The sequence below is a fragment of the Saccopteryx leptura genome, chromosome 2 (assembly GCF_036850995.1).
Source record: "Saccopteryx leptura isolate mSacLep1 chromosome 2, mSacLep1_pri_phased_curated, whole genome shotgun sequence".
NCBI lineage: Eukaryota > Metazoa > Chordata > Mammalia > Chiroptera > Emballonuridae > Saccopteryx > Saccopteryx leptura.
In genome coordinates this window covers 227,444,321-227,455,857 of record NC_089504.1, presented here as the reverse complement: position 1 = coordinate 227,455,857, position 11,537 = coordinate 227,444,321, and positions in this window count along the sequence as shown.

The following is an 11,537-nucleotide window of genomic DNA, read 5'->3' as shown; positions in this document are numbered from 1 at the left end:
TTGTTTCTTTTTGTTAACACTCAGCTGAGAATGCAGGTGTGTGATGTCGCTCTCTGTATATTTGTCCTGACGGCCAGTTTTAGGTAAGTATCTTAGAGTGCATTTTTAAGAGCTCCACCCTGACAACCTAATATTTTTTTATATTCAGAACTTGAGTTTGATTTCCAAAGACTTGAGGAAAAGGATGTGATATTTCTGCATTGTAATAACATTGATTACATACTTGCTGTCACTAGTAAAAATGACATGCATTCTTGATGGTGGCATTGAACTAAAAGGATAAACCACGATCACCAAAACCATCAACTTGTGCACTAGAATTCCAGCATGAATGATGGATGTCTTCACCTGAGATAATTTACTTATCACTTTGGTCTTTAGGCAATTAAACTGAACAAGGATAAAGCAACATTTTAATATCACATGAAGAACGCTATCAGAAGAGTTCTTATCTGAATACCATGGAAGAAACTATCTCTGGACCTTATTTTAGGTTCTCCTCCAAAGATATAATTTAATCTTTATAAAGGTCTGTTTCCTAGAGTGAGCAATCTTCTAGCACCTGAAATATCCCTTTTCAAGCTGCTTTCCTGGTGGACAGTGTTGATGTATTAATGTTGAAAATGAATGGAGGGAAGATTCCAAGCAGCCACTTTGCCTCTGAGAGCATCATTGATGGACTTTTTTTGGTTGATGCTTTTCTGTTGCACCATAGTTCCAGTTTTTTTGGGAAACATGGCCTGAAGGAGGCCCAGTGACATCGGTAGCCATGGTGACATCCATAGCCCTTCTGCAGAATCCTTTCACACCTTCACCCATCATCCCCGTGTTGTCCATTGACAAGTCTGAAAGGTGGACACATTATTTTTCCTGAGGAAAGATATTGAAAATACTTATAGGTCCTGGCCAGTTGGCTTAGTGGTAAAGCGTCGGTCCAGCCTCTGGAAAAGCAGGGTTCAATTCCCTGTCAGGACACACAGGAAAACACCCATCTGCTTCTCCACACCTCCCACTCTCCCTTCTCTCTCCCTCTTTCTCTCTCTCTTCCCCTCTCGCAGCCATGGCAAGTTGGCTCCGGGCACTGAGGATGGCGCCATGGCCTTCGCCTCAGGAGCTAAAATGGCTCGGTTGCTGAGCAAAGAAGCAGTGGCCCCAGATGGGCAGAGCATCGCCCCCTAGGGGGCTTGCCTGGCAGATCCTGGTTAGGGCGCATGTGGGAGTCTGTGTCTCTGCCTCCCTGCTTCTCACTTAATATAAAAAAAGAAAAGAAAGAAAGAAAAGAAAACACTTATAGAGCTACAAGGAAGAGTAGAAGGATCTTACAAATCCCTGCAAGCATGTGGGGGCGGGGGCGGTGAGCACAGTTGTTATTTATTTATTTTTTAAATATTTTATATATTTTTGAAACATCACCACAAATATGATATTCAGTGCCAATGAAATGTAAGCCTCACCTCGGAATTTTACTTTTTTTTTTTTCGCTCAGGTAATGGAAGGAAAATTATATGACATCTCCTATGGAGAATTATCAAAATAGTGCACCACATTTCTTCTCAAAGAAAGCTCCAGATCACTTCACGTGGCATGAGACCTGTTCCTGGTAGAAAGATAACAGAAGAGGTTGGAGCCGACAAGAGTTTGAGGGGTCTATGTGGCAATTTTCCCAACTCCTCCAATGGCTAGACAGCGTCTAGATAAATGAGTCCCTCACACTCTTCTGCCAATTTCTACCATCACCTTGATCATTCCCAACCAAAATCTGTTCAAGATTGTTTTCACTTTTTTTATACTTTGTAAAGTTTAAAAAGAAGTGATGAATAAATATAATCAAAATGGCCATATTACCCAAAGCAATATACAAATTTAATGCAATTCCCATCAAAATCCCTATGAGATTTTTTAAAGAAATGGAACAAAAAATCATCAGATTTATATGGAACTATAAAAAACCCCGAATAGCCAAAACAATCCTAAGGAAAAAGAATGAAGCTGGGGGCATTACAATACCTGACTTTAAACTATATTATAGGGCCACGATAATCAAAACAGCATGGTATTGGCAGAAAAATAGACACTCAGACCAATGGAACAGAATAGAAAGCCCAGAAATAAAACCACATATATATGGTCAAATAATCTTTGATAAAGGGGCCAACAACACACAATGGAGAAAAGAAAGCCTCTTCAACAAATGGTGTTGGGAAAACTGGAAAGCCACATGCAAAAGAATGAAACTCGACTACAGCCTGTCCCCGTGTACTAAAATTAATTCAAAATGGATCAAAGACCTAAATATAAGACCTGAAACAATAAAGTACATAGAAGAAGACATAGGTACTAAACTCATGGACCTGGGTTTTAAAGAACATTTTATGAACTTGACTCCAATGGCAAGAGAAGTGAAGGCAAAGATAAATGAATGGGACTACATCAGAATAAAAAGTTTTTGCTCAGCAAGAGAAACTGATATCAAAATAAACAGACAGCCAACTAAATGGGAAATGATATTTTCAAACAACAGCTCAGATAAGGGCCTAATTTCCAAAATTTACAAAGAACTCATAAAACTCAACAACAAACAAACAAACAATCCAATAAAAAAATGGGAAGAGAACATGAATAGACACTTCTCCCAGGAAGAGATACAAATGGCCAACAGATATATGAAAAGATGCTCAGCTTCATTAGTTGTTAGGGAAATGCAAATCAAAACTACAATGAGATACCACCTCACCCCTGTTAGATTAGCTATTATCAACAAGACGGGTAATAGCAAATGTTGGAGAGGCTGTGGAGAAAAAGGAACCCTCATTCACTGTTGGTGGGACTGTAAAGTAGTACAACCATTATGGAGGAAAGTATGGGGGTTCCTCAAAAAACTGCAAATAGAACTACCTTATGACCCAGCAATCCCTCTACTGGGTATATACCCCAAAACCTCAGAAACATTGATACGTGAAGACACATGTAGCCCCATGTTCATTGCAGCACTGTTCACAGTGGCCAAGACATGGAAACAACCAAAAAGCCCTTCAATAGAAGACTGGATAAAGAAGATGTGGCACATATACACTATGGAATACTACTCAGCCATAAGAAATGATGACATCAGATCATTTACAGCAAAATGGTGGGATCTTGATAACATTATAAGGAGTGAAATAAGTAAATCAGAAAAAAACAAGAACTACATGATTCCATACATTGGTGGAACATAAAAATGAGACTAAGAGACATGGACAAGAGTGTGGTGGTTACCAGGGGTGGGGGGAGGGAGGACAGGGGGAGAGTTAGGGGGAGGGGGAGGGGCACAGAGAACTAGATAGAGGGTGGCGAAGGACAATCTGACTTTGGGCGAGGGGTATGCAACATAATTTAATGACAAAATAACCTGGACATGTTTTTTTTGAATATATGTACCCTGATTTATTAATGTCATCCCATTACCATTAATAAAAATTTATTAAAAAAAAAAAAAAAGAAGTGATGACCGACCACTCTATAAAACCTCTTCCTTAGCCTGTAGGCATGCTACATTTAGTTTCAAAAAAGAAACCTAAAATATTTCTTTGTAGTCCATAGTGAAAATAGATCTTGTCTTCATAATAATTTATTAACTAAATTTCATGTAGAGTTCATAAGTCTAGTGCAGTCTTCATATTCTCATTCGAGTGTTTTGCAGAGCAGATTTCTATGACTGTTGCCTACATGATAAAGTCTATACACATCTGAATGGGGTTTGTACAGTGTTCAATATCTGGCACCAAGATGTTTGTTCAGCCTCCCTCCATTATCTGGCTTCAGAACCCCCCAAATTTCAGTTTAATATAAATATTTTAAATCTCTGAAAGCCTTGCTTTTTCCATCTCCGAGACTTGGCATGAGCGATTCACTTCTGGAACCCCCCTTCCTCCTGGGAATGACTGTGTGTTTGGGACAGATAGCATGAACCACTGTCTCAGAGGCGTTTCCTACATCTCCTCCTATCCTTGCATGCCTTACATATTCCACTGATTTTCCTGTATTCATACAAGAATTGGAAGTCATTGTCATACTGGTTTAATTGCCCTGGTTGTCAATTTCCCACCCATCCTATCTGAGAAGTACTGTGACCTTCTCCATGTGGATTCCAACGTGGAAAATTGGAATGTGTGTGTTCTTGTCATGTGTCTATTGACCTGGCCCAGAACAAACAATGCTCATTCAAAGACTTGGTAGTTCCATCTGGAACATCATTACATTTTGAACATCCATTTATTTCATTGTATACAATAGGCACAGGACCTGCGAACCATTCCTAGAAGGTGAATGTTTCAGTCCTGTGGTTGTAGCTCAAGTTGAAAGCACAATAAGGTTTGATAAATGAAAATAAGAGTATCAAGTGTCTGAGTTCTGCAAACCAAGAAATTATGGAAGTATAAACTGGAATTTTAGGCATAATATGGTAGTAGGTAGGGATTTTCTTTATCTTATTTTCTTTATTTATTTATTTTTGTATTTTTCTGAAGTTGGAAATGGGGAAGCAGTCAGACAGACTCCCGCATGCGCCGGACTGGGATCCACCTGGCACGCCCACCAGGGGGCGATGCTCCGCCCATCTGGGGGCGTAACGCTATTGCACCAAGAGCCATTCTAGCGCCTGAGGCAGAGGCCATAGAGCCATCCTCAGTGCCCGGGCCAACTTTGCTCCAATGGAGCCTTGGCTGCAGGAGGGGAAGAGAGAGACAGAGAGGAAGGAGAGGGGGAGGGGTGGAGAAGCAGATGGGCGCTTCTCCTGTGTGCCCTGGCCAGGAATCGAACCTGGGACTCCTGCACGCCAGACCGACTCTCTACCATTGAGCCAACCAGCCAGGGCCAGGTAGGGATTTTCTTTTTCCACCGAAATCTATCTCTGTTCAAAGACTGTCAGATGCTCTACAAATTCCGTAGTCTCCTCTTCTTCCTGGTTTCTCTCACTGTCAGATGAAGCTAAGGAACTGGGTTATGTAGGCAGTTCCTATGGCCATCTTGAAAGTCACATCTTAAAGACTTAACTCTCTTGTCAGCCAATGTCTAAATGACTGCAGGAATGAGGGTCTCTCTCCTGACATTCTTCCTTGCCTAGTGTTTTTAGAAGAATAAGGATGTGTTTAAAGCTTTGGGCTAATCTGTTACAATACTTAACCTATTCCAACTAGTAATGTTTTTCTGAGGCAATATTTACTATAACCTGAAGGGTCCCAATGCCAAATGCAGCCATGTGCTGCATGAACACTTTGACAGTCTCCAAGTCATATTGTTCCATGTGCTTTTAATATTTATTTTACATAAGTCCCTTTTAATGAATCATTTTCTTTACCTCTGTACATTTTGAACATTCTCCATAATCAATCCAGGACACAGAAATCATCAGTGTTCCATAAAACATGTGACACGGCCCAAGAGAATAAGTAGAAATAAAATAAGGTACACATAAATATAATATAACATAGGAAAAGCAGGATTTGAATGCAAAGCTGTGATTTAATTAGGAAGGAAATCGAGGAAAGCAATTTCATCCAGGTTGAAAAACACCAAACCTTATTTTTCTTGTTGCTGTTTGTAAAAGTGCTAAGAACAACAGGCAAAGAAAAGTGTTGTTAAGGATTTAGTATAGAATTACAAGAGGTAGCATAAACCACGTAGAATAAGAAGAGTCATCGACATGAATGGCTCTCTCAGACTATAAGCATGAAGTGGTTTCTTGCTCTTCATGATTATCTTTAATAAAGGTGCCACCATCACTGAAGGAAGAGGAGTAGGGTTGGAAAATCTCCATGCGTATAGTTTATGGGTTTGTAGCAAGCAGACATGTACTGTAGCCAGATGTTAGAATCGATAGGTCATGTAGCTCAGAGGTAGGGTAACTCAAGGGTCGATGACCAGAGGACAGTGATTTGGAAAATGGCTGCTCACAGGTTGTCTCTAGGACACTGGGTGGCAGGAATTGGAACCACGGGATGTGACAGGAAAACGACTAGTTTCTTCATGGTGTCTGAACACTTCAGAACCAATGGAAGAGCAGACAGGAGACCTATAGGTGCTGCTGTCACAGGTGGTGGTTGGCTGGTAGCACCTGGGTTCACTGAGGGTCTTGTGACAGTTGTCATGCAGTGAGCTGTGGCCCAGGCTGCTCCAAGGAGAGCAGGAGGCATCAGCACAGCTCACCTCAGTGCAGCTGGGAGCACAGGGTGAGGTGACAGGAACATGGCAGAGATCCCAAGGGCATGAGACACGATGGAGCAGTGAGGAGCAGGTGGCGGAAAGGTGACTGGCCCTGGCTGCACTGTTGTGTGTCTCAGCTGTGCTGGTGGTCCCTCCAGAGCCCAGGCTCCTGCTTGTATTGTGGAACCATTTTCTACCCAGCCATTCTCCCACCACTCTATAAAATATCTATTATCTATGTCACATCCTTTGAGTAACAATATTCCCAAAGTAAATGTTGTCTCCCAGTATAGGTCAGCTGCTTTTTTAGGAATTGCGTTTATCAGTCTTGACAATTTTGTGAAGTTTTTTGAAAAACCTGCAAATGAATTCATATATTGGAGGAAAATCTATTTATGGCCATTTTGTTTCATAAAATCAAAATATGTATATGTCAGTACTTAATAACATAATACTGTATTTTTAGAAGGGGTAAATGTTGAAAATCCTTAACTTGGGAATTGGAACTTATTTGGCATTCTTTGGAGACACAACTTAAATTCAAAACCTAATTCACCTTCTGGGAAACTTGTCCTGGACATCAATCATATTCAAATGTGTCTTTTCCAGTTAAAGAATTGTGCTGAAAAGCTTTGACAATCTTTGCTAAGATCCATACTCAAAGAGACTATATGTCACTGGTCTATCTTTTATCAGCATAAAACTGAAGGTGTCACCACATATATTTGGATAGAATATAAAAATGAGTCTATATTTCCCAGCATGCTTTCAGCATATTATTGTACATATATACGGAGTGTTTATGTTTATAACTTATTTCTATTATTACTATTTTTCCATGAGCATCTTTTCATACATAGCTGGCTTTTAAATAATTTCTATTTTTCTGACTATTTAGTCAAGAAAGACAACCTAATTTATGATTAAGTTGTTTTCCAAGGTTTTATTTGTCTGTTGATTTTTGGACTCAGAATGTAGTTTATAAATGGAAAGGAAGTGGGAATTCCTAGACTAGTCTACCAAAAAGAGAAAAAAATATGTATTTTAGCTTAGTAATGTTATTGAACTCTATAGCTCAATCCTGACTGCCTTATTTGGATAAATTGACTTTTACACGTTCTTTGAGGAATTTTATTTAGGGAGGTGACTTATATCACCATGTCTTTGGAAACTCCCCTTTGGTGGTACATCCTGAGTTGGGGAAATAATAGATCTTTTACCGGGTAGTGTTCTAGCCTTGATATCAGCCTCAAAGTCATCTGAATGGTAAAGCAGCAGTCTGCACCCAGTCTGCATCCAGTGGCAGCAGGAACAGGGCACAGATAGGCCAAGGATCCCAGCCAGGGAATTAGAAATAGCAGATGGTACCAGATTCTCACTGGCCATGGAAAGGTCAAGGATGGGGATTAATCACAGCCAAAATATGAGACAAGATGGGATTCTGCTTCTACTGTAGAAGCTTGGGAAACCAGGAACCTCCCCATCACCTTGTTTGTGCGTTTTCTTCAGAGTCATTTCTCTCACAGTGGGTGGGGAGGGTTATATCCCAGATGGTCTATTGCTGTTTTCAAATGTAGGTGCAGTTCATTCTGTGGAGGTTCCTCTTCCATTAATGCTGCTCATTGTTCTCCACTTTAGCCATTGTTTTCATCTCTGTGAGCTTCATCTGGGTTTTTATTTATGTCTTCGGTTTCTAAATCTTTTTTATTTAATTTTTTTATTTTAATGAGAGACAGAGAGGAGGACAGATAGGGACAGATGGACAGGAAGAGAGAGAGATGAGAAGCATCAATTCTTCGTTGTGGCATCTTAGTTGTTCATTGATTGCTTCTCATGTGTCTTGACTGGGGGGCTCTAGCGTAGCCAAGGACCCCTTGTTCAAGCCAGTGGCCTGGGCTTCAAGCCAGTGACTTTTGGGCTCAAGCCAGTGAACATGGGACCATGTCTATGATCCCAAGCTCAAGCCAGCAACCACGCGCTCAAGCTGGATGAGCCCATGCTCAAGCCATTGACCTCAAGGTTTCAAACCTGGGTCTCAGCATCATAGGCTGATGCTCTATTCACTGCGCCACCACCTGGTCAAGCTCTGTTTCTTTATTTAATGAGAGCAATCTCTCCTCCAACTTCTTCACCCAGGGAATGCAGGTATGCTAACTGTCCCAGGGTCTGTCTTATCATTCTCTTATTTGCGCCATTTCTGGGCCCATGTCAATGGACTTATTCTTCTCTTTTATTATAGTTCTTGCTTTCCCACTTCTTTACATGCTTGGGAATTGTTATTGGATGCCAGATACCATGATTTAGCTTTCTATGCATTGAATATTTTTTGTGTTCCTATAAATATTCATGAGCTTTTTCTTGGGCCACAGTCAAGTTCCTTGAGAATAGTTTGATCCTTTTGGGTCTTGCTTTTCATCACTGTGATTGATAGTGAAGGAGCATTAAATCTAGGGCTACCTCAGCTCCAGTACCAAGAAAACCCACCCACGTTCCTCACCAATTTTCTACCATCTGCTATGAGCATTAACAATCCCCAGCCCTCTGTGAGCTCTGAGAATTTCTTCTCCAGCTCTTTTAGGTGACACTTTCCTGAGCATTAAGACTCTGCCACGGTTTTGGTGAGCCCTCACAGTCTCTGGCACACCTTTTCCATTTGACTCTCTCATCTCTGTCTTTCAGGGATAAAAGAACTCCTTTGCCTGTTGGTCAATGTCCTGAGTACCCATGTTCCAAACAGTTTACCTAGGAATTTAAAATATGTTAAAAAAATTTTTTTATTAAGTGAAAGTATGGGAGGCAGAGACAGATACCCACATGCGCCCCAACTGGGATCCACTTGTCAACCCCACTAGGGGACGATGCTCTGCCCATCTGAGACATTGCTCTGTTGCTCAGCAACTGAGCTCTTCTTAGGGCCTAAGGCAGAGGTCATGGAGCCATCCTCAGCTTCTGGGGCCAACTTGCTCCAGTTGAGCCATGGCTGCAGAAGGGGAAGAGAGAGAAAAGTAGAGAGAGGGAGGGGAGGAGAAGCAGATGGGATGGCCACTTCTCCTGTGTGCCCTGACTGGGAGTGAAACCTGGAACATTCACATGCCAGGCCGATGCTCTACTACTGAGCCAACTGACTAGGGCTTTAATTATTTTAGGTGGAAGAATGACTCCTGTCTCTGGTATCCAATCTTGACTCGATGCAGAAGTCCAAGTCATTGCATTTGAACCCCTATTTTTATGTAGATATATACCCAATGCATAAAAAAAATCAGTTATCTCGTTTGGGGTGCATGTGGGAGTCTGTCTCTATAGCTCTCCTCCTCTCACTTAAAAAAATCAATTTCCATTTTTACATATATTTAAATATTGATTTTATATTTTCTAGCCTGGTATAGTTATATTAATTGAATTGTATTGGGGTAACACTGGTTAACATAGTTTTTTGTTTTTTGGGTGTTTTTTTTTCTAAAGTGAGAAGCAGGGAGGCAGAGAGACAGACTCCTACATGTTCCCGATCAGGATTCACCCAGCATGCCTACTAGGAGATGGTGCTCTGCCCATCTGTGGAGTTGCTCTGTTGCAACCAGAGCTATTCTAGGGCCTGAGGTGGAGGCCATGGAGCCATCCCCATCACCTGGGCCAACTTTGCTCCAGTGGAGCCTTGGCTGCACTAGGGGAAGAGAAAGACAGAGAGAAAAGAAAGGGGGAACAGTAGAGAAGCAGAGAGGTGCTTCTCCTGTGTGTCCTGGCTGGAAATCAAACCTGAGACATCCACACACCAGGCCGACGCTCTAACACTGAGCCAACTGGCCAGGGATGGTTAACATAGTTATACAGGTTTCAGATGCCCAATTCTACAACATGTCTCTGTACACTATATGGTGTTCACCTCCGCTCTCAACCCCCCCATGTCAGGTGCCTATCTCTTCCTAGATAAATTTTCTACATGCCCTCACAGATTTCTGGCAGTACAATAGGCACACTCACTTCTGTCTTGCTAAGATTATTTAATCTGACAGCATTCCATTAGCAGTTGTTTGGTTGCCAACGAAAACCTCCTCCAGTCTTCTCATAAAGTTTTACTTGTATTTTTCACTCACTCCTGTCCCATACACTTACCTACATTCCTGTTATTACTTCCAGCCAAAAGTCAGGGTTATAACTAGCTGATAAGGAATTCCTTCTCCAGATCATGGTGCAAGAGGGGAGGGAAAGATAAGGAGTGTTTTGGGTCAAAAGTGGTGGATACATTATACTGAATAGTAGGCTATAGCTCACCAAGCCAGAGTCTTGAAATGTTCACAGTTCTGGGTATCTGTAAAATGAGAAAAATAAACACAATATGATGGGTTTTATAATCTAATTTCTTCAAGACAAAACTACTGCATTTATTCTAAAATTATATCCAGGTTGTATCTAAATGTAAATTTCCCCAGATAAAATGCTAGCATATAAAATTCCAATGTATGGGAATACTCCTTACCTGTGGTGAAATGGTTTCCAAAGGCCTGAGATGTTTTTCAAGTATTTCCATAGATCATCATGACAACCAGTGAATTCAGTAGGAATTTGGAGGATGCTCTTTTCCATTGAAAACTTTCTGCTATATTCCTGTTTAGTTTATTATTTCTTAAAGAAATACTAATCTACTCAATCACAATATTTTAAAGGCTTTGATACATGTTTCAAAATCTGCACTTTTAACACCATGTAGGACAATCTGATCCGCCAAATCCTCAATACCATTAGATACTGCTAACATTATTTAAAAAGAAATATCAATTTGATATGGAAAATATCTCATTATTGATATTTATTTATTTATTTATTTAAGAGCAGGGAAGGCAGAGAGACAGACTCCTGTATGTGCCCCAACTGGAATTCACCTGGCAAGTCCCTTATGAGGCAATGCTTACCTATTTTGGATCTCTCTCTGTTGCTCAGCAACCAAGCTATTTTTAGCACCTGAGGCAGAGGCCATGGAGCCATCCTCAGTGCTTGGGGCCAGCTCACTCAAACCAGTTCAGCCATGGCTATGGGAGGAGAAGAGAGAAATGGGGTGGTGAAGAAGCAGATGGTCACCTCTCCTGTGTACTCTGACTGGGAATCAAACCCAGGAAATTCATAAGCAGGGTCCAAACTCTGCCACTGAGCCAACTGGCCAGGGTGATCTAATATACATTTTAGATGACTAGTAAGGTTTCCAATTTTATATGTTTTTATTGATTATTTAGCATTATAGATTTTAGAACTTGATTTTCACTTTTAACATTATTTGTTAAATATATTTCATAAAATGAGATCCTCTTCTAAGAACCCAGAAGAAAATGAGCCCTGAGATGGAGTAGCTTAGATTGATTCTT